Source organism: Leucopleurus acutus (genome assembly GCF_964270905.1).
Source record: "Leucopleurus acutus genome assembly, chromosome: 3".
Classification (NCBI taxonomy): domain Eukaryota; kingdom Metazoa; phylum Chordata; class Mammalia; order Artiodactyla; family Delphinidae; genus Leucopleurus; species Leucopleurus acutus.
This window is the reverse complement of record NC_139145.1, coordinates 8,104,676-8,131,624: the sequence shown is the minus strand read 5'-3', so window position 1 is coordinate 8,131,624 and position 26,949 is coordinate 8,104,676. Positions and strand designations below refer to the sequence as shown.

Genomic DNA, 26,949 nt, shown 5'->3' with positions numbered 1-26,949 from the left:
AAACACAAGAAGCTCAAGAAATGACCAACACAGGTATTGGGGTGGCTGAAGCAAGAGCACTTAGAGGCGCCCAGGATATGCTGGTGGGGAATCTTCTTAAGTTAGATTCTTATCTTACAGAGTTTTTTTAACCTTAACATGCATTATTAAAATAAACAGTACGTAATTTATTACCTACCCGATTATCTGTTAGCCTGTATTTTTAACTTACCTTTGCCTTTTAAAATTCATTAATTTTAACTTTTCTTCATAGGAAACCATTCTAAGATATAGTCCTTTAAACCTTAATGGTTATAAAAGCTTAAGCCATAAAAAAAATGAAAATTTTCAAATCTCTTCCTAACTAAACAAGAGGCTATTTTAAGCTCCCTTAAACCCTTTCTGGAACAAGGTTGGGTATAAACAGTGAACTTTAAAAATGAAAAAAAATAACAGGAGGCATCAGAGTTTGTCCTTATATATCAAACTGGAGGGTCTTTGGGGGAATGGGTTGCATATTATAATGCACTAAAGGTTTGGGCCTAATCCCATAAACATAGCATGGTTCTCAAAGATTTAAGTAAGCTTTGAGTAGTTTTCCTCCCATCAATTAAAATGGAAATTCATTTGGCTTGGCAATAGTATAGCCTTTTAAATATCCAAATTCTCAGGGATATGCACATAGAAAACCTAATTTAAAAATTGAAAATGTACCTGAAAATTTAAATTTACCCATCTCACATCTTGAGGTTCTCTGCCCTAAAAGGAGCAAATATTCTATTTGTCTCCAGAATTTTCTCATCCAACACGCACTGTACCTTTCAGTCAACTTACATTCTCAAAGCCCAAGAAATTAAAAGTCTCACACACTCCCACAGGAAATAAAATTACAAACTGCTAAGGGAAATCAGTTACAGGGCCCTAATAATCAACAGATAAAGGAATCAAGGGGAAAAAATCACAAATATTCGAATCAGCTGAAATAAGCAGCCTGAGCCCCACAGTTTAGAAGCAAAAGCTACATTCTGAAAGTGAAACACCTTCCCAAGCTTTGGGCCCCAGACTCTCCTCTTTGAGATAGAACCGCCAGGCCAGGTCAGTCCCTGGAGAAGGAGGGTGGGGACACCAGAGCAGTCACAAGAATAAACTCTGGGAGCTCCGCCTGTCCTCCTCTCCCTGGGGAATAATGGAAAAAGCTTCCTCTCCCAGGCTTCCATTCTCACAATGAGGAAACTCTCACCCAAATTCAACTAAAGGTTCTGACCCAGAGAACTCCCATATTCAAGACCCTTTGTCAGAAGACAGAATGCGTGACCTTCACAGATTTTCTCAATGGGCACAAATTACTTGGATCATGCCTAAGCTGTGGATGCCAAACTCCAACCTACATCTAGAAACAGGCACAAAGGGACTACAGCTACAGCCTCAAAAAGGGCATCACTCCACGCTGCCACCCCCATTGCAGGTGCATCCCCAGCTTTCCAGGGTTGGAGCTTCTCTCAGTAGAAAGGGCTCCTTCCAGGTGGGTGTGAGCAGGTAAGCATCTGCAGTGGGAGGCTTTCAGGAAGAACCAACTGGCCTTCAAGTCCTTCCCTTTGCAGCCTCAAGGCGGGGGCTTCGCTTAGAGACACTGACCTCAAACTCTGCTCCCAGCCAAGTTGCTCTGGACCAGCATTGACATTTTAAAAGTGACGAACCCACTGTTCGGAGAATGCAGTAAAGTCACTCAAAAGCAGTGTTTATGTGTAAAGGAGGGAAGAAATTTGCAAGGCTAGTTCAACGATAAAACTCACAAATACCTATTCCCTTCAGAAATGAATATAACAGTTAATTATTATTTCCACAGCAAGAAACTGCTTGGAAAACAATCACATTTGAACACTTCTAAGTGTTGCGAGTCTAAGACCTGATATTCCACTTGAAACGCCCCCAAAATAAGGACAGACTGTAACCAAGCAGGACCCTATGGGGTCTTCCAGAACAGATCTCCTCCCCCCACCCCCCGCCATGTCCTCCACCTGCCTCTTGTCTGTAGAAAAACTTTAGACTCCTAGGCCTAGAGTTCCAAAACTCCTAGAGTTCCAAAGCGTAAATTTAATCAGAGAAGTGAGAAAATGCAGAAAAAAAGGACAACAGTCAAGCAATATAAAATAATAATACTTTAGCCATTAAAGTCAAGAACCTTTAGTTCCTCCTCAAGAGCTATAGATGATATTCGCAGCCATGTCCTTTGAGCTGTTCTGCAGAGACTGAAATCCTCACCAGGTGGAAGATGTTAACTGTATGCTGCCCATCAGCACCTAGATCCCAGAACAGCTGGAAACAGAAGGTTGATGATGCTGACTCCCAATTACCTCACTGCCAACCAATCAGAAGAATGTGCACAAGCTGATCATACACCCCACAACACCCTCTCCCTCACCCCATCTTTAAAAATCTTTCCCTGAAAGCCTTTGGGGAGTTCAGGACTTTTAAGCACTAGCTATCTGGACTCCTTACTTGGTGCCCCGCAATAAATGCTGCACTTTCTTTCACCACATCCCAGGGTCAGTAGATTGGCTTTACTATGTGTGGGCGAGCAGACCCAAGTTTGGCTCCTAACAAGACCTCAGAATATTTATACACGCTCCCAGGGGAGTAAAAAGGAAACAAGAAATAAACGGAACAAACGTAATAATACTAAAATACATTATTTCATTTCTTAGAAACTCACTTCTTTGTAAATATTTTATACTGTCTTTCAAGATCTATTAATTAAATACATTTTATATACTGAAAAACTGAGACTCAAATAAGTGAATAAATTTTTCAAGGTGACAAACACAGAGAGGGGTAGGGCTGACAGGTGAGAACACCCAGGAAAGTTTCCGAAGACGTACCGCTGCCCCAAAGACTTCCCATAGGATATAGGTATCCAGGAAAGATCCAGGGGGAGAGACACAAGGGTTTCATATAAAGTAGTTCCAGCTGGTAATTCTCTGATTTCCTTTCATGTAAAATATCCACAAACAAAAAATAAATCTTTTAAAAAGAGCCATCCATCGGCTGTGGAGAATAAACAATTAAAATATTGGGTCCGTTTGAAATGCACCACGGAAAACGAACAGCTGATAATGATGCTGTGAATTCGAGAGGGCAAGTGGGCCTTGGGAAGGTGGGAGGGATCTGAAAGTTTAGGGATTTACTGCCAGTCCTAGGAAGAGCTAGGCTTGGGGGACAGTGTCATGGATTTGAGGTCCTGCTTCCTAAAATTTTTTAAAAATTCGCAAGAGAATGGGTGCCGCCTGGGAAGAAAACAGGGACTGGGGACACCACAGACCACAGCTCCTCCCACGCACGAACCCCGGAAACCGAGTCACGACTGTCCCTTGATGACCCTCCCCAAGGTCACCGTACAATCTGGGGGACTCGGGGGGCTGCGGGCGCAGAGCTACCCAGAAGCCGAAGTCGCGGCTCGAAGCGACGGGACAGGACTCCCGGGGTCCCGGCTGCCGGCCCCGCCCCCACTAGCAAGACGGAGGGGACTGAGGTCCGAGCGGCGCCCCCGGCCCACGCGAGTTCGCAGACTCCAGAGTTGACTGCAGGGAGGCCAGCGTCCCGCCACGGCAGGTTCCGACTCAATCCCCCCTCCCCGTCCTGGGACACATGGCCCCGCACACTCACCATTTCCCCCCTTCTGGGGTCCCCGGCGTCCTCCCTTCCACTCCCGCGGCCCGGGCAGGTCAAGGCGCAACAGACGGTCCAGCAGAGACACCTGAGGCGGTTAAGTGCCGGTAAGCCGCGATCCCGGCGCATCCACAAGGCGTAGCGATGTCCACGCCCAGCCGAGCGTCGCCCCACCCACCTGCCCTTGATGTGCCTCCTAGAGGACTGTTCGCAAGGACCCCCTCTCACCACCACCACCACCCCGCCCCCAGAGTTAACAGCAGGTGGAGGTCACGTGGCCAAGCAGACCCGGCTTCCGCTCTGGCCCTCCAAGGATCTTTGCTTTCAACCAAATCCTGCTTCGGACCTGAATGGGGCACAGGTGTAAGCAGGTTACTCAAAGCTGTTTCTAGATGGACCGACGCTTTGAGGAGCAAGTCGGTTGCCAGGACCAGGCCAGACTGGAGCAGGAGGATCTCCTCTCACCAGTCACAAGCTATGAGACATGTTCATTAAATTCTTAGATGTATGGGTTTGGTTTTTGTTTTTTGTTTTTTTGCGGTACGCGGGCGTCTCACTGCTGTGGCCTCTCCCGTTGCGGAGCACAGGCTCCAGACGCGCAGGCTCAGCGGCCATGGCTCACGGGCCCAGCCGCTCAGCGGCATGTGGGATCCTCCCGGACCGGGGCACGAACCCGTGTCCCCTGCATCGGCAGGCGGACTCTCAACCATTGCGCCCTAGTGGGAAGCCCTAGATGTATGTTTTACATTAGTTTTTCAGTGTGTTCTTAAAGCACTTTGAGAAGTAAACAACTGTAATAGCCCTACAGCAAAATTCCTGTTTTCACTGATAAAAGAAAAACAATAAATTATAAATGTCATATATGTCCCACAATATTATAATTGTTATAAATGTCCCACATTAAATTATAAATGTCCCACATCATATAAATGTGGGATGTACCCAGAAACTATTAATATGCTTAAGAGATTGGATTGCAGACTCTTAATGCATTTAGCCATTTATTTGAAAGGCTTTGTTAAGATGCAACACATACTATACAATGGACCAGTTTAAAATGTACAATGGACCACTTTAACATGTACAGTGCTGTGGTTTTCAGTATATTCATCACTATGGTCAATTTTATTTATTTTTATTTATTTTATTTTATTTTATTTTTTATTTTATTTTTGGCCACCACTGCATGGCATGCGAGATGTTAGTTCCTCAACCAGGGATGGAACCCGTGCCCCCTGCAGTGGAAATGTGGAGTCTTAACCACTGGACCACCAGGGAAGTCCCTGTGGTCAATTTTAGAACATTTCCATCATCTCGAAAAGAAACCCCTGTACCCTTTAGCTATCAGTATCTTCCCATTTTCCTCCTTCAGGCCCCAGGCAGTCACTTATCTACTTTTTGTCTCTATAGATATCAGTATTCACTGACTTCATATGAATGGAATTATGTAATATGTGGACTTTGTTGTTGGCTTCATTTACATAATTTTTTCAAGGGATATCCAGGTATCAATACTTCCTTTGTTTTTATGGCTGAATAATATTCCATTATATGGGCATAGCACATTTTCTTTATTCATCTGTTAATGGACATTTGGATTGTTACTACCTTTTGACTATTATGAAAAATGTTGCTATAAACATCTGTAAAAAAATTAATAAAAATTAATAAACATTTATTTGTTTAAATAAAACTTGTTTAATTAAACAAATTAATTAAATAGAGTCAGGAGAGCAGAAGGGGAAGCTCCCACACCCTGCAATCATAGCAGAGCCCAAGAGGAAGAAGAAAGACTCCTTTCTTGGCAAAGATTCAGTCAGTGAAAAACCGTAGACTGTTTACTATAACCCTCCCGAAGTCCTTATCCCTTCTGTAAAAGCATTCTCCTTCCCTTGCTCTGGGGAGACTTGCACACAGCTTGCGGTGGTTGCACACCCTGAATTGCAGTTCTCTGCTGATCCTGAATAAACCCATCTTTGCTGGAGAAATAGCTGACAGTCTGTTTCAAATCAGTGCTGTCATGTACAAGTTTTTGGGTAAACGTGCTTTTATTTCACTTGGGCATATGCCTGGGAGTGGAATTGATGGGTCATGTGGTAATTCTAGGTTTAAGTTTTGAGGAAATGCCAGACTGTTTTCCAAAGTGGCTGCATCATTTTGTATTCCCACCAGCAGTATAAGAGGGTTCCAATTTCTCCATATCCTCAAGTACACTTATTCTTTCACTTTTGATTCTAGCCATTCTAGTGGGTATGGAGTTGTATCTTACGAGGTTTTTTTAACTGTTATAATTAACATATAACATTATATTAGTTTCAGCTGTACAACATGATGATCCCACATTTGTACATATTGCAATATGATCACCACAATAAGTCTAGTTAACCTCTCTTACCACACATAGTTACAAAAAAAATTTTATCTTGCAATGAGGACTTTAAAGCTCCACTCTTTCAGCAAGTTTCAAATCTGCAATACAGTATTTATTGACTAGAGTTGCCATGCTGTACATAACATTCCCGTGAGTTATTTTATAAATGGAAATTTGTATCTTTTGACCCCCTTCGTGCATTTCACCTAACCCCCACCCTCGTTGTGGTTTTGACTTGCATTTTCGTAATGTGTAATCGTGTTCAGAAATTTTCATATGTTCTTGATCATTAGTATATCTTCCTTGGAAAAATGTCTGTTTTGCCACTTTTTTAATATTTATTTATTTGGCTGCACCGGATCTTAGTTGTGGCATGCAGGATCTTTTAGTTGTGGCATGCGGAATCTTTAGTTGTGGCATGCGGAATCCTTAGTTGCATCATGCAAACTCTTAGTTGCGGCATGTGGGATCTAGTTCCCTGACCAGGGATCGAACCCTGGCCCCCTGCACTGGGAGTGTGGAGTCTTAGAGACTGGACTACCAGGGAAGTCCCAAGTGTTTTGCCACTTTTAAACTGGGTTATCTGGCTTTCTATTATTGATTTATAGGAGTTCTTTATTTACTCTTGATGCAAGTCCCTTATCAGATACATTATTTTCAAATTTTTATTCCATTCTGTGAGTAGTGTTTTCACTCTCTTGCTTTAAAACTTTATACTTTTAATTGTGATGACATACACATACCATAAAATTTACATCTTAACTATTGCTAAGTGTACAGTTCAGCAGTGTGAAGTACATTGACTATGGGAAACCAATCTCCAGAGCTGTTTTCGTCACGCAAAACTGAAACTCTATACCCAATTAAACAGCAACCCCCATTCACACCCTACTCCAGCCCCTGAAACCATTCTATTTTCTGTCTCTATAAATTCGACTGCTATAGGAACCTTATATAAATGGGATCATGAAGTATTTGTCCTTTATGGACAGGCCTATTTTACTTAGCATAATGTCCTCAAGGTTTATCTATGTTGTAGCATATGTCAGAATTTCCTTTCTCATTAAATCTGAATACTATTCTATTACATGTATATACTACGTCTTGTTGATCCATTCATCCCTTGATGAACACCTAGGTTGCTTCCACATTTTGGCTATTGTGAATAATGGTTCTATGAACAAATATACAAATATATGTCCATGTTTTGAATTCTTTGGGGTATATACCCAGTAGAGGAATTGCTGGATCATATAGTACCTGTATAATTTCTGAGGAACTGCCATATTGTTTTCCATACAAGCAAAATGATTTTACATGCCCACCAATAGTGCACAAGGATTCTAATGGGTGTGTTCCCTTTCTTGATGGTGTCCTTTGGTGCACAAAATTTATTAATTTGGTGAAATCCAAAATATCTTTTTTTGCTGTTTCTGCTTTTGGTGTCATATCTAAGGATACTTTGCCAAATCCAAGGTCATGAATATTTCTGCCTATGTTTGTTAAGAGTATTGTAGTTTTACTTCTTATGTTTGGGTCTTTGTTCCATTTTTTGTAAATTATTGTGTGTGGTATGAAGTAAGAGTCCAACTTCTTTCCTTTGCATGTGGCTATCCAGTTGTCCCAGCACTGGGATTTTACACAAACCTTATCACAGGCCCACATCTACTTGACCTTCACAGAGTAAATTGTTCTTACCTCCATCCCATGTGGTAGAGGGGAGTCTCCTGGTCCCCAAACCAATGCCCAAGTTGGGTTTACCCAAATGAGTTGAAAATTTAAGGCTGCACAAAAACCTGCACGTGGATGTTTATTGTAGCTTTATTCACAATTACCTAAACACAGAAGCAATTGAGCTGTCCTTGGTGTAGATGAATGGATAAATAAACTGAGTTACCTCCAGACAATGGAATATTACACAGCACTAAAAAGAAATGAGCTATCAAACCATTAAGAGACATGGAGGAAATTTAAATGCATATTACTAAATGAAAGAAACCAATCTGAAAAGGCTAAATACTGTATGATTCCAACTAGATACCATTCTGGAAAAGCAAATCTATGAGACAATAAAAGATCAGTGGTTCAATGTTCATTGCAGCACTATTTACAATAGCCAGGACACGGAAGCAACCTAAGTGTCTATCGACAGATGAATGGATAAAGAAGATGTGGTACATATATACAATGGAATATTACTCAGCCATAAAAAGAAATGAAATTGAGTTATTTGTAGTGAGGTGGATGGACCTAGAGTTTGTCATACAGAGTGAAGTAAGTCAGAAAGAGAAAAACAAATACCGTATGCTAACACATATATATGGAATCTAAAGAAAATAAAATAGTTCTGAAGAACTGAGGGGCAGGACAGGAATAAAGACACAGACGTAGAGAATGGACTTGAGGACACGGGGAGGGGGAAGGGTAAGCTGGGACAAAGTGAGAGAGTGGCATGGACTTATATATACTACCAAATGTAAAATAGATAACTAGTGGGAAGCAGCCACATAGCACAGGGCTCGCTGCTTTGTGACCACCTAGAAGGGTGGGATAGGGAGGGTGGGAGGGAGACTAAGCAGGAGGGGATATGGGGATATATGTATACATATAGCTGACTCACTTTGTTATACAGCAGAAACTAACAAAACATTGTAAAGCAATTATACTCCAATAAAGATGTTAAAAAAATAAAGATCAGTGGTTGACAGGGGTAGGGTTGAGGGAGGGAAAAATAGGCAGAGCACAGAGGATTTATAGGGCCGTGAAACTATTCTGTATGATACCATAATGGTGGATGCATGTCATTATACACTTGTCAAAATCCATAGCATGTACAACACCAAGAGTGAACTCTAACATAAACTACAGACTTGTGCGTGATAGTGTTGTGTCGACGATGTAGGTTCATTGATGGTAACAAATATACCACTCTGGTGCAGGACACTGAGAGTGGGGGAGGAACACATGTGGGAGGAGCAGGGGCACAAGGAAACTCTTGACTTTCCATTCAATTTTGCAGTGAACCTTAAACTACTCTAAAAAATAAAGTCTATGAAAAACAACAAAAACCAGGTCCAGAGAGCTTTACTGCTGAATTCTACCAAACATTTAGAGAATTAATACCAAGTCTTCACAAACTCTTCCAAAAGATAAAAGAGGAGTGAGCACTTCTCAACTCATTCTACAAAACCAGTATTACATTGATTACAAAATCAGACTAGGATTACACACTGATTTCTTATAAATATGGATATAAAAATGTTCAACAAAGTACTAGACAACTTAATTCAGGGACATATAAAAGAATTATACATGACTAGGGCTTCCCTGGTGACGCAGTGTTTGAGAATCTGCCTGCCAATGCAGGAGACACGGGTTCGAGCCCTGATCTGGGAAGATTCCACATGCCGTGGAGCACCTGGGCCCGTGAACCACAACTGCTGAGCCTGCGTGTCTGGAGCTTGTGCTCCACAACAAGAGAGGCCACGACAGTGAGAGGCCCGTGCACCGCAATGAAGGGTGGCCCCCACTCACTGCAACTAGAGAAAGCCCTCGCACAGAAACAAAGACCCAACACAGCCAAAAATAAATATTAAAAAAAAAAAGAATTATACATAACTAGGTAGGTTTTACTCCAGGTATGCAAGGTTGATTTAACATCCCAAGATCAACTATTATAATGCATCATATCAATAGAATAACAAAAATCCCATGATCATCTCCATAGACACAGAAAAAGCCTGTGACAAAATCCAACACTGTCTCATGATGAAAACATGCAGCAAATTTTTTTTTTTGGCCGCACTGCACAGCATGTGGGACCTTAGTTCCCCAACCAGGGATTGAACCCGTACCCCCTGCTGTGGAAGGGCATAGTCTTAACCATTGGACCACCAGGGAAGGCCCTGCAGCAAACTGTTAACAGAAGGGAACCTCCTCAAGCTGACAAGAGACAGCTATGAAAAACCCACAGCTAAGATCACACTTAATGGTGATAGAGAGGATGCTTTTCCTTACAAGAACAGAAACAGAACAAGAATGTCCACTCTTTTTTTTTTCACACACACACATACTGTATTTTATTTTTATAAGAGATAAATAAACTGACACCAAGCATTGTAAATGGATGACCACAACAAAAGCGACAATGATTGCAATTACCAAACACAAAACACACTCATACTATGTCATAATATTGAGAATGTCCACTCTTGCTGCTTTTATTGAACATATCAGATGTTTTATCATTATTTATTATAATTAGACTAGGAAAAAATAAAAGGCATCCAGATTGGAAAGGAAGAAGTAAAATTATCTCTATTCACAGATGACATGATATTGTACATAGAAAATCCTAAGGAATCTGCTAAAAAACTATTATAACTAATAAGTGAGTTCAGCAAGGGTGGAGGGACAAAATTAATATACAAAAATCAATTGTATTTCTATGTGCTTGCAATAAAATATTTTAAAATAAAATTAAGAAAACAAATTCATTTACAACAACCAAATGCTAAAATACATAGGAATAAGTTTAACAAAAGAAGTGCAAAACTTATACTCTTAAAACTACAAAACATTGGGACTTCCCTGGTGGTGCAGTGGTTAAGAATCTGTCTGCCAATGCAGGGGACATGGGTTCGAGCCCTGGTCCGGGAAGATCCCTACATGCCACAGAGCAACTAAGCCCATGTGCCACAACTACTGAGCCTGCACTCTAGAGCCCGTGAGCCACAGCTACTGAGCCTGTGTGCTGCAACTACTGAAGCCCACGCGCCTAGAGCCCATGCTCTGCAGCAAGAGAAGCCACCGCAATGAGAAGCCCATGCACTGCAACGAAGAGTAGCCCCACTCATGGCAACTAGGGAAAGCCCACGTGCAGCAACGAAGACCCAACGCAGCCAGAAATTAATTAATTAATTAATTTTTTAAAAAAACTACAAAACTTTGTTGAAACAAACTTAAAATCTAAATAAATGGGGAAATATCCCATGTTCATGGATCATAAGGCTTAATATTATTAATATGTAATTTCTCCCCAGTTTGAACTATAGATTCAACATGATCCCAGTCAAGGATATTTTATGGATAATGACAACTGGTTAAAGTTTATGCAGAAAGGCAAAAGACCTAGAATGATCAACACAATACTGAAGAACAATGTCACAGGACTATCTGACTTCAAGACAGATAGTCTGTTAATAGAGAGCTACAGTAATCAAAACAATGTGAAAGAATAGACAGACTGGGACTTCCCTGGCGGTCCAGTGGTTAAGACTTTGCCTTTCAATGCAGGGGGTACAGGTCTGTTCCCTGGTCAGGGAGCTAAGATCCCACATGTCTCAGGGCCAAAAACCCAAAACATAAAAAAGAAGTTATATTGTAACAAATTCAATAAAAAGACTAAAAATGGTCCACATCAAAAAGTCTTTAAAAAGAAACAAAAAGAATTGACAGATTAATGGAACAGAACAGAGAACCCATAACTGATTCACTTTGATATAAAGCAGAAACTAACACACCATTGTAAAGCAATTATACTCCAATAAAGATGTTTAAAAAAAAAAAACAGAGAACCCAAAAATAAACTCAAATATAGTCAACTGATCTTTGACAAAGAAGTAAAGGCAACTCAATGAAGAAAGAAAGTTTTTTCAACAAATAAGTCTTCTTAGCAAATGACAATGGAAAACATGGATAGCTATAAGCAAAAAAAATTAGACATAAACTTCAAAACTTTCACAAAAATTAGCTCAAATGTACCTCATAAGCCAAAATGTAAAATGCAAAATTTTAAACATCTGAAAGATAATATAAGGGATTTCCCTGACAGTCCAGTGGTTAGGACTCAACACTTTCACTGCAGGGGCCTGGGTTCAATCCCTGGTCGGGGAACTAACATCCCACAAGCCAAACAGAGTGGCCAAATAAATAAATAATAAAAAAATTTTAAATAAAAGATAATATAAGAGAAAATCTAGATGACCTTGGGTCTGGCAATGAGGTTTTAGATACAACCCCAAAAGCATGATCCATGAATGAGAAAACTGATCCACTAAAGTTCATTAAAATTAAACTTTTCTGTTTTTCCAAAGATACTGTTAAGAGAATGAAAAGACAATCCACAAACTGGGACAAAATATTTGCAAAACATATGTCTGACAAAGAACAATGTGTGAACTGAGTGGAAATATCAACAAAGAAATAGAAAACATAAAAAGAAACCAAAAAGGGACTTGCCTGGTGGCACAGTGGTTAAGGATTAGCCTGCCAATGCAGGGGACACGGGTTTGATCCCTGGTCCGGGAAAATCCCACATGCTGCAGAGCAACTAAGCCCATACGTCACAAATACTGAGCCTGTGCTCTAGGGCCCAAGAGCCACAACTAGGGCACGTGCCAGCTGCTGGTGGGGACTCTGACGCCCAAGGAGACGGGAGGAACCCCAGAATGAACTGGTAGGATGTAGAGGGACTGACGGCGGAAGAGAAGTGGAGGCCAGACAAGATCGGCACCCCTGAGGTGGGGGAGATCAGGAGAGGCAGGTGGGAGGGACTCTCCGGGAGGAGTGGGAGAGGAGTGGAGGGCGATCACCTAGCCCACTGTGTCTGAGGAGCCTGCTGAGCTTCCAAGCCGGTTTCCCCACCCCCCAAGGCCCCATCCAGGCCACGTGGGTCCTAGGGGCAATGGAGGGAGGCCACAGAGATCAGGTGAGGCAGGTGGGAGGGGCCCTCCAGGAGGAGTGGGAGAGGAGCAGAGGGTGATTGCCTTGCCCACTGGGGCCCCGGGGAGACTGCTGAGCTCCCAGGCCAGTCCCCTGCCCTCCAAAGCCCTCTCCAGACTGCATCGTCCTTGGGGGCATAGGAGGGAGGCTGGGGAGATCAGGAGAGGCAGGCAGGAGGGGCCCTCCCAGACTCCAGACCAGAGAAGCAGTAGAGGAGAGGAGGGCATATGCCCTGCCCACTCAAGCCCAGGAAGCCTGCTGGGCTCCCAAGTGAGGTCCCCTGCCCTCTGAGACCAGGAGTGGGGGTACTCCTGGGCCCCTTCTCTTCCTTGAGCCTAAGCCTCACCGCCCACAGCCCTCAGGGCCTTTTCCAGCCCTGTAGGTCCTGAGCATTGGCCTTTCCCACCACCCAAACCTCGCCCTTGCTTAGGCCCCATTCTCCACAGCCAAAGCCCTTCCCCCAAAACCCCCTTTTTTTATCCTTTTCCCTCCTCCTCTTTTTTACTACTGTGGTACTGATGTACCTTCCAGTTGTTGATCCATCTATACTTTTATTTTTACATTTTTTCTAACATATCTGTTAGTTTCCTAGTCTAATTTTATTTTTTACTTTATTGTTCTCTTTTCTTTTTTTTCCACCCCATGCAGCTCACAGGATCTTGGTTCATGAACCCAGGGGTCCTCATATCAGCACAAAGACCCAGCTCTACTCAATAGGCTACAAACTCCAGTGTTGGAAGCCTCAGGCCAAACAACCAGTAAAAGAGGAACACAATCCCACTCATAAAAAAAAAAAAAAAAAAGAGAGACAGCAAAAAAATATGTTACAGATGAAGGAGCAAGGTAAAAAACTACAAGACCAAATAAATGAAGAGGAAATAGGCAATCTACCTGAAAAAGAATTCAGAGTAATGATAATAAGATGATCCAGAGTCTCGGAAATAGAATGGAAGCATGGGTTGAGAAAATACAAGAAATGTTTAACAAAGCTGTACAAGAACTAAAGAACAAACAGAGATGAACAACACAATAACACAAATGAAAAATACACTAGAAGGAATCAATAACAGAAGAACGGAGGCAGAAGAACAAATAAGTGAGCTGGAAGACAAAATGGTGGAAATAACTGCCAAGGAGCAGAATAAAGAAAAAAAATGAAAAGTATTGAAGACAATCTCAGAGACCTCTTGGACAACACTAAACACACCAGCATTGAATTATAAGGGTCCCAGAAGAAGAAGAGAAAAAGAAAAGGTCTGAGAAAACATTTGAAGAGATTATAGTGGAAAATTTTCCAAACATGGGAAAGAATAGAGTCACCCAAGTCCAGGAAGCACAGAGAGTCCCATACAGCATAATCCCTAGGAAAAACACACCAAGACACATATTAATCAAACTACCAAAAATTAAATTCAAAGATAAAATATTAAAAGCAGCAAGGGAAAAACAAAAAATAACATACAAAGGAATCCCATAAGGTTATCAGCTGGTCTTTCAGTGGAAACTCTGCAGCCCAGAAGGGAGTGGCAGGATATGCTTAAAGTGATGAAAGAGAAAAATCTACAACCAAGATTGCTCTACCCAGCAAGGATCTCATTCAGATTCGATAAAGTAAAAAGCTTTTCAGGCAAGCAAAAGCTAAGAGAATTCAACACCACCAAACCAGCTTTACAACAAATGCTAAAGAAACTTCTCTAAGCAGGAAACCCAAGAGAAGAGAAAGACCCACAAAAACAAACCCAAAACAATTGAGAAAATGGTAATAGGAACTTACATATCGATAATAACCTTGGATGTAAATGGATTAAATGCCCCAACCAAAAGACAGAGACTGGCTGAAAGGATACAAAAACAAGACCCATATATATGCTGTCTACAAGAGACATACTTCAGACCTAGGAACACATACAGACTAAAAGTGAATGTATGGAAAAAGATATCTCATGCAAATGGAAATCAAAGAAAGCTGGAGTAGCAATGCTCGTATCAGATAAAATAGACTTTAAAATAAAGACTGTTACAATAGATAAGGAGGGACACTACATAATGATCAAAGGATCAATCAAAGAAGATGTAACAATTATAAATATTTATACACCCAACATAGGAGCACCTCAATACATAAGGCAAATGCTAACAGCCATAAAAGGGGAAATTGACAGTAACACAATAATAGTAGGGAACTTTAACACCCCACTTACACCAATGGACAGATCTTCCAAACAGAAAATAAATAAGGAAACACAAGCTTTAAATGACACAATAAACCAGATAGATCTAACCAATATTTATAGAACATTCCACCCAAGAGTGGCAAAATACACTTTATTCTCAAGTGCACATGGAAAATTCTCCAGGATAGATCACATCTTGGGTCACAAATCAAACCTTGGAAAATTTAAGAAAATTGAAATCATATCAAGCATCTTTTCTGACCATAACACTATGAGATTGGAAATAAATTACAGGAAAAAAAACTGTAAAAAACACAAATACATGGAAGCTAAACAGTGCGCTACTAAATAACCAAGAGATCACTGAAGAAATCAAAGAGGAAATTTAAAAAATACATAGAAACAAATGACAACAAAAACACAATGACCCAAAACCTATGAAATGCAGCAAAAGCAGTTCTAAGAGGGAAATTTATAGCAATTCAATCTCATCTCAAGAAACAAGAAAAATCTCAAATGAACAATCTAACCCTACACTTAAAACAACTAGAGAAAGAAGAACAAAGAAAACCCAGAGTCAGTAGAAGGAAAGAAATCACAAAGATCAGAGCAGAAATAAATGAAATAGAAATGAAGAAAACAATAGAAAATTTCAAAAAAAACTAAAAGCTGGTTCTTTGAGAAGATAAACAAAATTGAAAAACCCTTAGCCAGACTCATCAAGAAAAAAGTGGTGGGCTTCCCTGGTGGTGCAGTGATTGAGAGTCTGCCTGCCGATGCAGGGGACACGGGTTCGGCCCCGGTCCGGGAAGATCCCACATGCCGTGGAGCAACAAAGCCCATGCACCACAACTACTGAGCCTGTGCTCTAGAGCCCACGAGCCACAACTACTGAGCCCTACTGGTTTATCCCAGAGATGCAAGGATTCTTGCAAGGATTCTTCAATATACACAAATCAATCAATGTGATACACCACATTAACAAACTAAGGAATAAAAACCATATGATCATCTCAATACATGCAGAAAAAGCTTTCAACAAAATTCAACACCCATTTATGATAAAAACTCTCCAGAAGGCTTCCCTGGTGGTGCAGTGGTTAAGAATCACAGGGAGAAGCTGGGGTGAAGGGAGAGCAGCATCGGCATACACTACCAAATGTAAAATAGTTGGCTCGTAGGAAGCAGCAGCATAGCACAGGGAGATCAGCTCTGGGCTTTATGATGACCTAGAGCGGTGAGATAGGGAGGATGGGAGGGAGGCTCAAGAGGGAGGGATATGGGGACATGCATATGCATATGGCTGATTCACTTTGTTGTGCAACAGAAACTAACACAGTATTGTGAAGCAATTATACTCCAATAAAGATCTATTTTTTTAAAAGGCTTTTTTAAAGAAACCAAAAAGGGACTTCCCTCGTGGCGCAGTGGTTACGAATTTGCCTGCCATTGCAGGGGACATGGGTTTGATCCTTGGTCCAGGAAGATACCACATGCCGTGGAGCAACAAAGCCCATGCACCACAACTACTGAGCCTGTGCTCTAGAGCCCACGAGCCACAACTACTGAGCCCGCATGCTACAATTACTGAAGCCTGTGCAGCCTAGAGCCCACGTGCCACAACTACTGAGCCCGGTGATGCAACTACTGAGGCCCACACACCTAGAGCCCATGTCCACAAGAAGAGAAGCCACTGCACTGAGAAGCCCATGCAATGCAATGAAGAGTAGCCCCCGCTCGCCACAACTAGAGAAAGCCCGCGTGCAGCAATGAAGACCCAACGCAGCCAAAAAAATAAAATTAAATAAATAAATACCTCAAAATTCTCAAAAATATTTTTAAAAAAAAAGAAATTCTGGTTACATACATGCACCCCAAGGTTCATAGCAGCATTATTTACAATTACCAAGATATGGAAGCAACCTAAATGTGTCCATCTACAGATGAATGGATGAAGAGGATAAAGAAGGTGTGATATATATATATATATATATATATATATATATATATATATATATATCTCACATGGATGGACTTGGAGGGTTTTATGCTAAGTTAAATAAGTCAGACAGAGAAAGACAAATACAGTATGATATCACTTATATGTGGAATCTAAAGAATAAAACTAAGTAGTGAATATAACAAAAAAGAAACAGTCACAGATATGCAGAACAAGTTAATGGTTACCAGTGGGGAGAGGGAAATGGGGAGGGACAACATAGGGGTAGGGGATTAAGAGGTACAAACTATTCTGTGTAAAATAAGCTACAAGAATATATCGGGGCTTCCCTGGTGGCGCAGTGGTTGAGAGTCCGCCTGCTGATTCAGGGGACGCAGGTTCGTGCCCCAGTCCAGGAAGATCCCACATGCCGCGGAGCGGCTGGGCCCATGAGCCATGGCCACTGAGCCTGCACATCCAGAGCTTGTGCTCTGCAATGGGAGAGGCCACAAGAGTGAGAGGCCCGCGTACCGCAGGGAAAAAAAAAAAGAATATATTGAACAACACAGGGAATATAGCCAATATTTTATAATAACTATAAATGGAATATAATCTTAAAAATTGTAAATCACTATACTGTATACCTGTAACTAATATAATATTGTATATCAACCATACTTCAATTTTAAAAAAGAAAAGAAGGGAAATTCTGATTACAATTTTCGTTTGTCAATTATACCTTCATTTGTCAATGAAGATGGGAAAAAATAAACCTGGGGGGAAAAAGAAATTCTCGAGCTTAAAAGTATGAAAACTGCAAAAAAAAATTTTCTGAAAGAGATCAAAAGGCGTAATTGAACAGACGGAAGAGAGAATCAGCAAACTTGAAGGTAGAAAAATGAAAATTATTGAGTCTGAAGAACGGAAAATAAAATAAAATTGAATTAAAGTGAACAGAGCCTGGGACTTCCCTGGTGGTGCAGTGGTTAAGAATCCACCTGCCAATGCAGGAGACACAGGTTCGATCCCTGGTCCAGGAAGATCCCACATGCTGTGGAGCAACTAAGCCATTGCGCCACAACCACTGAGCCTGTGCTCTAGAGCCCGTAAGCCACAACTACTGTGCCCAAATGGCACAACTACTGAAGCCCACGTGCCTAGAGCCCATGCTCCGCAACAAGAAAAGCCACCACAATGAGAAGCCTGTGCACCGCAACGAAGAGTAGACCCCACTCGCTGCAGCGAAGACCCAAGACAGCCAAAAATTAATTAATTAGCTAATTATTTTTTAAAAAGTGAACAGAGCCTAAGGAACCTGTGGGACACCATCAAATGGACAAATATACACATTGTGGGGGACCCATAAGTAGAAGAGAATAAAGGGGAAGGAAGAATATTTGAAGAAATAATGGCTGGGCTTCCCTGATGGCGCAGTGGTTGAGAGTCCGCCTGCTGATGCAGGGGACACGGGTTCGTGCCCCAGTCTGGGAAGATCCCACATGCCGTGGAGTGGCTGGGCCCGTGAGCCATGGCCGCTGAGCCTGCGCGTCTGGAGCCTGTGCTCCGCAACGGGAGAGGCCACAACAGTGAGGGACCCGCGTACCAAAAAAAAAAAGAAAGAAAGAAATAATGGCTGAAAACTTCCCAAATGCAATAAAAGACATGAATATAAACATCAAGAAACTTCAAGTAAGATGAACTCAAAGAGACTCACACCATGACACATTATAATCAAATTGTCAAAAACCAAAGACAGAGAATTTTGAAAACAGCAAGTGAGAAGTGATTCATCACCTACAAGGGATCCTCAGTAAGATAATCAGCAGATTTTTCATCAGAAACTTTGGAGGCCAGAAGGCAGAAGACTGATACATTCAAACTACTAAAACAAAAAAACTGTTCACCAAGAGTCCTTTATCCAGAAAAACTGTCCTTCAAAAATGAGCAAGAAATTAAGACATTCTCAGATAAACAAAAGCTGAGGGAGTTCATTACCACTAGTCCAGCCTTGCAAGAAATTCTAAAGAGAGTCCTGTAGGGTGAAATGAAAGGATACCAGATAGTAATTTGAAGCTGTATGAAGAGATAAAGATCTCAGTAAAAGTAAATACATGGGTGATTATAAATGCTAGCTTTATTGTAACATTGGCGTATAACTCCACTTTTTGTTTTCTACATGATTTGCAGAACCGACACAAAAAGACAACATGCGTTGGCAAGGGTGTAGAGAAACTGGAACACTTGTATGCTGTTGGTGTGAACAGAGAATGGTGTCGCCACTATGGAAAATAGTACGGGAGTTCCTCAAAAATTAAAAGTAGAACTACCACGTATAGCACAGGGAATATAGCCAATATTTTATAATAAATTTAAATGGAGTATAATCTATAAAATTTTTGAATCACTATGTTGTACACCTGAAGCTAATACAATATAGTAGATCAACTACAGGTCAAATTTTAAAAATGATTGGGAAATAAATAAGTAATAAGAGCTGGAGCAAAGGGGAAAAACCATAAGGAAGACACAAACCTAATATAGTAGTAGTACTTAAGGCAAAATGTGTTGGTAATTACTGGTCGATGAAAACAACAATAATAATATCTAACATTCACTACATGCTTCCTACTTACCAGGCATTAATTTAACTAAGTACTTAGCACAGTCATTAATGCTTCAACAGCCCTGTGAAGTACGTACTGCTATTAGGATAGAATAAAAAAGCAGTCTCGAGGAGGCTGAGTAACGTGCCAAGTTCAAATAGCTTGTAAATGGCCTTCCTGAAATTTGGGCTTTAAATTCATATCTGTCAGATTTCAAAAGCCTAGCCATTTTCTTACATTTTATTCTGCCTCGTATCAACATAGCATTTTATGTAAGGGCTACGGTCCTATCTCCCCAGCTGCTTCCCCATCCAGCCCTATCTTTAATAAAACAACTACACATTTTTCCATAATAAAACACCATAAATAAGTAAAATGTATCCTACAAATTCATTAATGTCTCAACATTAGGAAACCCAATAATATACAATTTTATTACTTGTGCTTAAAGTCTATTTAAAAGAAACCATGTAACCATTTTTTTTCTTTTCTTGTGTATTAAGAGCTTTTCAGTTCCAGGCATTACAACTTTCTTCAAGAATGAAAATGAAAGTCCTGAGATTTCAGAAAATACTAAGCTCTTTTGCATGTTTATGAAACGGCTTCCTGAATATTATGTTGCAATGTAACTTTACTAAGACAACTTTCCCTCTGTGTTTGTTTGTTTGTTTATTAAAGCATAGTTGATTTACAATGCTGTGCTGATTTCTGCTGTACAGCAAAGTGACTCAGTTATACACATATACACATTCTTTTTTTTTATATTCTTTTCTGTTATGGTTTATCCTCTATGTTTTATAAATAGATCTATGAGTGCCTACGTTTAGATATATTGAAGGAAAACAGAAGTTTCTGAAAATAAAGAAAAATTTTGTTCAGATATTTCAACACACTTTTCTTATATAAAAATTATATGAGGGCTTCCCTAGAGGCGCAGTGCTTGAGAGTCCGCCTGCTGATGCAGGGGACATGGGTTCGTGCCCCGGTCCGGGAGGATTCCACATGCCATGGAGTGGCTAGGCCCGTGAGCCATGGCCACTGAGGCTGTGCGTCCGGAGCCTGTGCTCTGCAATGGGAGAGGCCACAACAGAGAGAGGCCCGCGTACCGCAAAAATAATTAATTAATTAATTAAAACTACAAGTTCACTTCTGGATATTTATCCAAAAGAATTGAAATCAGAATCTCAAGGAGATAGAGCTCCCATGTTCACTGTGGCACTATTCACAATAACCAAGATGCCAGAACAAACTAAATGCCCATCAACAGGTGAATGGATAAAAACACTGTGGCATATACATAAAATGCAATATTGCTTAGACATAAAAAAGAAAGAAATCCTGCAATATGCAGCAATATGGCTGAACCTTGAGGATGTTAGGCTAAGAGAAATAAGCCTGCCACAGGAGGACAAATACTGCAAGATTCCATTTATATGAGATATTTAAAATAGTCAAACATATATAAACAAGGAATAGAATCGTGGCTGCTGGGGGCTGGAGGGGAGGGGGGAAGGGGGTTGCTAATCAATGGGTATAAAATTTCAGTTATGCAAGATGAATGAGCTCTAGAGATCTGTAGTACAACATTGTGCCTACCGATAAGAAGACTGTATCATAACTTAAAAACCTGTTAAGAGGATAGATCTTATGGTAAGTGTTTTACCACAATAAAATAAAATCTTAAAAATATTTATAAGATGAGACAATGGTAAATAATGTGAAGGTAATTCTAAAACAACAACAAAAAACAAAAACTGAGGTTTGGGACTTCCTTGGTGGTGCAGTGATTAAGACTCTGCACCCTCAATGCAGGGGGCCCGGTCAGGGAACTAAATCCCACATGCATGCCGCAGCTACAAGTTCACACAACGCAACTAAGGAGCCCACCTGCCGCAACTAAGACCCAGCACAACCAAATAAATAAATAAATATTTTTTAAAAAAACCTGAGTTTTGAGAAATGCTGCCCTAAATAAAGAAAATGCAAAAGTTGACCATCCTTTATCAAGGACATGTCTTTCTCCACACATCAATAGTTAAAGAGAATCAAGTTTATTTTTTCAAAATTAAAAAAACACACAAAAAAGAACTAATACATTTTAAAAAGCAAATATTAGTCTAAAAGCTACTGTTATTGTAACATTAGTTTGTAACTCTGCATTTTGTTTTTTACATAATTTAAGAGGCTAATGCATTTTTTATATAAATTTATTTATTTATTTATTTTTGGCTGCGTTGGATCTTCGTTGCTGCACGGGCTTTCTGTAGTTGCGGAGAGCAGGGGCTACTCTTCGTTGTGGTGCATGGGATTCTCACTGCAGTGGTTTATTTTGTTGCGGAGCAGGGGCTCTAGGCACGCAGGCTTCAGTAGTTGTGGCGGGCGGGTTCAGTAGTTGTGGCTCCTGGGCTCTAGAGCGCAGGCTCAGTAGTTGTGGCGCACGGGCTTTGTTGCTCCGAGGCATGTGGGATCTGCCCGGACCAGGGCTCGAACCTGTGTCCCCTGCATTGGCAGGCGGATTCTTAACCACTACACCACCAAGGAAGTCCAAAGAGGTTAATGCATTTTTTAATTATTAATTTATATTTTTGACATACAATGTATAAAGATGTAATTTTGTGACATCTACAACTGAAAGGGGTGGGGAATGAAGCTGTAAAAAAGCAAAGTTTTGTATGTTATTGAAATCAAGCTGGCATAAATTCAAATTAGAGTGTTATAACTTCAGGATGATAAATGTAACCCCCATGGCAACCAAAAAGAAAATAGCTATAAAATATGCACAAAAGGGAATCAGAAAGAAACTTAAACCTTATACTACAAAAAAAAAAGATCAACTAAACACCAAGAATACAGTAAGGCAGGAAATGAGGGATAAAAAACAATGATAAGGCAATGTGACAGAAGTTAAGTCCCTCCTTATTTAAAGTAAAATGTTTACTTTAAATGTTCATAGATTCAATGCTACAATCAAAAGACAGATTTTGGACTTTGAATTTTGAAAATATTAGGGTTTCCCTATCATTTATTGATTAAAAGTACCAGACATTAAACCATCATGAGCTGGATGCTGAAACCCACGGTTAAAATAAAGGAGTCAAGGGCTTCCCTGGTGGCACAGTGGTTGAGAGTCTGCCTGCCAATGCAGGGGACACGAGTTCGAGCCCTGGTCTGGGAAGATCCCACATGCCGCGGAGCAACTAGGCCCGTGAGCCACAACTACTGAGCCTGCGCGTCTGGAGCCTGTGCCCCGCAACGAGAGGCCGCGACGGTGAGAGGCCCGCGCACTGCGATGAAGAGTGGCCCCCACTTGCCACAACTAGAGAAAGCCCTCGCACAGAAACGAAGACCCAACACAGCCCAAAATAAATAAATAAATAATTTTAAAAAATAAATAAATAAAGGAGTCAAAACATCAGACGGTCATTAATTAAAACACCTTTAATCCACTCGTAAAAGCTGTAGCATTTTCCATCAGATAAAATGGACATGTTTGGAAAATAAGACAAGATGAATGAGTATAACAAATGAGTAAATGATCCTGTTTCTTTTGAAAATTAAACACACACACACACTCACACACACTAGTATCAGAGGACACTTCGCCATACCAAAAGGATAAAGTACCACACTGTAAGATGCGCTTCTTCTCACTCCTCACATTAACTGCCCCAGGAATAATGTTATGTTTATTTGTTCCCAGAGAGGTATTTAGAGAAAAGACAGTGTATCCAACTATGTCGAGGGGGGATGTTTATTTACGGCTTTTGTATATGTCTACAGATTGCAGCAATTAAATAGTTGACTATTGTGTTATTTAAATATTTATAAAAGATTTCAGACAAAAATAAGCGTTCACATTACCGTGACGGGAAAAAAAGTTAGGAATGATCATTCCTGTAAGAAATTATCAAAAAAATCCAGGGAAGAGGTAAGAAACCTGTAGGTATAGAGCTGGAGGTAAGCTCTGAGAAACCACATTTTGGTGGGGAATTTGGGGACTGCAAAAGGTACATGCATCAAAATTTGTGTGTAGCAGTTCAAACACAAGGTAGAGAACATATGGGTTGGGTTCTTCACAGTGGCTCTATGACAGCATCAGGGGTTTTTGCATTAGGATGTTTCTTTTTTGTCTTTAAGCACACACACACACACACACAAATTCCTTCTCCACCCCTCAGTCACAAAGATATTCTCCTACGTCTGCTACTAAATTTATATTTTTACTTTTCAACATTTCAGCATGAGTTAATTTTAATGTATGGTGTGAGGTAGGGAGTCTCAGTTCATCTTTTTACCTGTCCATATACAACTGTCCCCAGCACCATGTGGAACAGACTTCCTTTTTTTTTTTTAATATTTATTTATTTATTTATTTTTGGCTGCATCAGGTCTTAGTTGCAGCACACGGGATCTTTCATTGCAGCCTGTAGGCTCTTCATTGCCATTCACAGGCTTCTCTCTAGTTGTGGTACATGGGCTTAGTTGGCATGTGGGATCTTAGTTCCCTGACCAGGGATCAAACCCACGTCCCCTGCATTGGAAGGCGGATTCTCAACCACTGGGCCACCAGGGAAGTCCCTCCCCATGGAATTTTCTTGGGCCATTTGTTGAAAATCGATTGACCATAAATGTAGGGGATTATTTCTAGACTCTCAATTCTGTCCCATTGATCCATATGTCTAAACTTATGCCAGTACCACACTGTCCTGGTTATTGTAGCTTTGTAGTACTTTTTTAAACGTACTACAGTTAACTTGCTCCTGTTCTAGATCCCATTCATCTTCTCTGAAACCCAGTGACTCTCCTCTTCCCTACTACTCTATCCAATTGGGACCCTGCTCTTCCATCCTACATAACTCCTCCCACTCTGGTCTCCCATCCCCCACACCACAGGACCCTGCTATTCCTCCTTCTGGAGCCCTAGCCTTTGTCTCTTTGGAAACCTACTCTCTGCTTCAACATTCTTCCTCCTCACTCTTATTTCCAGGATCTCCTTTACCCCCAGGATGCTTGGCCTCCTCTTCCTGAACCGATTCCTCTTCTGTGGGCAGAACTCTACCCTAGGTTCATCTCCTTGCAGTGGTCCTTATTTTCACAGAGCCTTCACTGGGATGGGCATGACAAGCACTGGCCCCAGGTGTGAATGGCTCACAAACATCTCTGGGGAGGCCTTTGCCTCAACTCCTACTTCCTTTCTCTTACCTGTCACCTGGTATCCTGGGGCTAACTCAGGGATAGCCATGAGAGTTTAAGAGAGGGGACCTTTTACCAGGGCAAGGAAAGGGGCTAAAAAGATCAGATGGATGCTCTTCTTACAAAAGACAGTACACATACGAGTTTTTACTGAGTTGAGCAGGTCATTTGTAACACAAATTTTCAGCAGCACCTGAAAATATGTGATTTACCACCTCCTCAGGGGGTTGTATCCTTCAAGCAGAGTAGGAATCACTTATTAAGCTACTGTCTCTCAGCTTCAATCTCATCCCTACAGATTTGTGTGTGTGTTGCTGGAACTGGGTCTCAGCAAACCATGTCTCTGCCTTGGTGCAGGCTCCCTCTTAAAGGCTACCAATAGAGGGTGACAGAGAGCCTGAAAGGCTGTAGGCGGGAGAAGGGACTTGATTCTTCCAGTTTCTGGTCAAACCAGCTTCTTCACCCTGGGAGAGGCACGTCGTCCTAGCATCAGCTTCTAACTCCAGCTGGTAGTTTTCTCATCACTCGCAGAACCAGCCTCCTTGAGGCTCCTCAGAGAAACAAGCACCAGTCAAGATGCACCCCTCTTTCCCTCTCTCAGGACTCTGTGTTCCAACCCCACAAGACCCATCTTCCATGTTTCTAAAATTGAAACTATATATAGATAGACAGATATAAGATACTACTACTATACTATACTTAAGATTGGTAACCATCAAAGACCTACTGTATAGCGCAGTGAACTCTACTCAATATTTTGTGATAGCCTATATGAGAAAAGAATCTAAAAAAGAACGGATATATGTATGTGTATAACTGAATAACTTTGCTGTACACCTGAAACTAACACAACATTGTAAATCAACTATACTCCAATAAAACTAAAATTTTTTTTTTTTTTTGGCTGCATTGGGTCTTCTTTGCAGTGCATGGGTTTCTCATTGCGGTTGCTTCTCTTGTTGCAGAGCATAGGCTCTAGGCACACGGGCTTCAGTAGTTGCAGCACTCGGGCTCAGTAGTTGTGGTGCACGGGCTTAGTTGCTCCGTGGTATATGGGATCTTCCCAGACCAAGGATCAAGCCCGTGTCCCCTGCATTGGCAGGAAGATTCTTAACCACTGCGCCACCAGGGAAGTCTAAATCCTCCTTATTAATATAACAAAGATGGCTTGTCTCTTCTGACTGGACTGTAGATGCTATAACACCATCCTCAGATGAATAACAAGGTCCTACTATATAGCACAGGGAATTATATTCAATATCCTGTGATAAACCACAATGGAAGAGAATATGAAAAAGAATGTGTGTGTGTATATGTATATATATGTATATATATATATATATATATATAGCTGAATCACTTTGCTGTACACCAGAAATTAACACAACATTGTAAATCAATTATATTTGAATAAAATATTTTTTTTTTTACAAAGCCCATCCTCCAACTCCCTTAAGTCTAGACATTTTTTGCCAGCCTTAGGTGCCAAGGGAGTTTGAATTCAGACAGACCTCACCTCTGCTGGACCAGTCTCTTGATGGGGTCTTTGATCCCTTGCATTGGCCAGTTCTGTCTCTGAGAGACATCTTCCCTTTCTACTGTGGCCTCTGCCTTTCTTCCCTTTGGGCTGTGACAGTAGCCCATTGCCCAATTTTAGGAACCTGGCCCTTGAACTGTAGGGAGCAAAGCAGACCTTACCCACTAATTGTTGTGTAAGTCTGTTCTAACCTGTTCGGGAGATGCTTGGAGGATAGGTGCAAGGCACTAGTCTCTCTTGAGCCTAACTCAGCTCTCAGGTAGGAAAAGCAGCAGTCACTGCTCGTAAAGCTGCACAGCAGACTAGAGACCCACAAATATCTGGGGCAAGAGATTATGGAGTTTAGACATACCATAGACTGCCCAAATTCTGGAGGAGACGCTGGAGTGAGATTCTTTGAGATATTGGGACATTCAAAGCAGCTGTGTAGGGAATTCCTTGGCCGTCCAGTAGTTAGGACTCCCGTGCTTCCACGGCAGGGGGCCCGGGTTCGATGGCTGGTCCTAGTCAAGGAACTAAGATCCCGCAAGCCGAGTGGCAGCCCAAAGGAAAAGAGAAAAGCAGCTGTGTAGAAAATGATGTCACGGATGATGGTGGAGAAGGAAGCACCAGGTACCTGATTCTCCATGTAGACCACAATTGTACTGCCACAAACTCTCTGAAGTTAACTCTTTTGAAACGATGGAGTCTTATTTGAATTAGTGGCTTCCATGGGAAATCTTGGCTACTCCACTGCAGCAATTTCAGTCAATTTCAGCCTTTAG

The 26,949-nt window shown here is 41.2% G+C and overlaps 1 protein-coding gene across 1 annotated transcript in view; it reads right to left on the bottom strand.

The window, feature by feature from the left end:
- Window positions 1-717: 717 nt before the first annotated feature.
- The window catches only part of PRKCSH (PRKCSH beta subunit of glucosidase II), a 143,299-nt gene continuing 117,067 nt past the window's right edge, over window positions 718-26,949 (bottom strand). The window contains exon 18 of the mRNA XM_082837430.1: window positions 718-731. The gene's annotated coding sequence lies outside the window, so the exon portion shown is untranslated. The remainder of the gene's footprint in view (window positions 732-26,949) is intronic.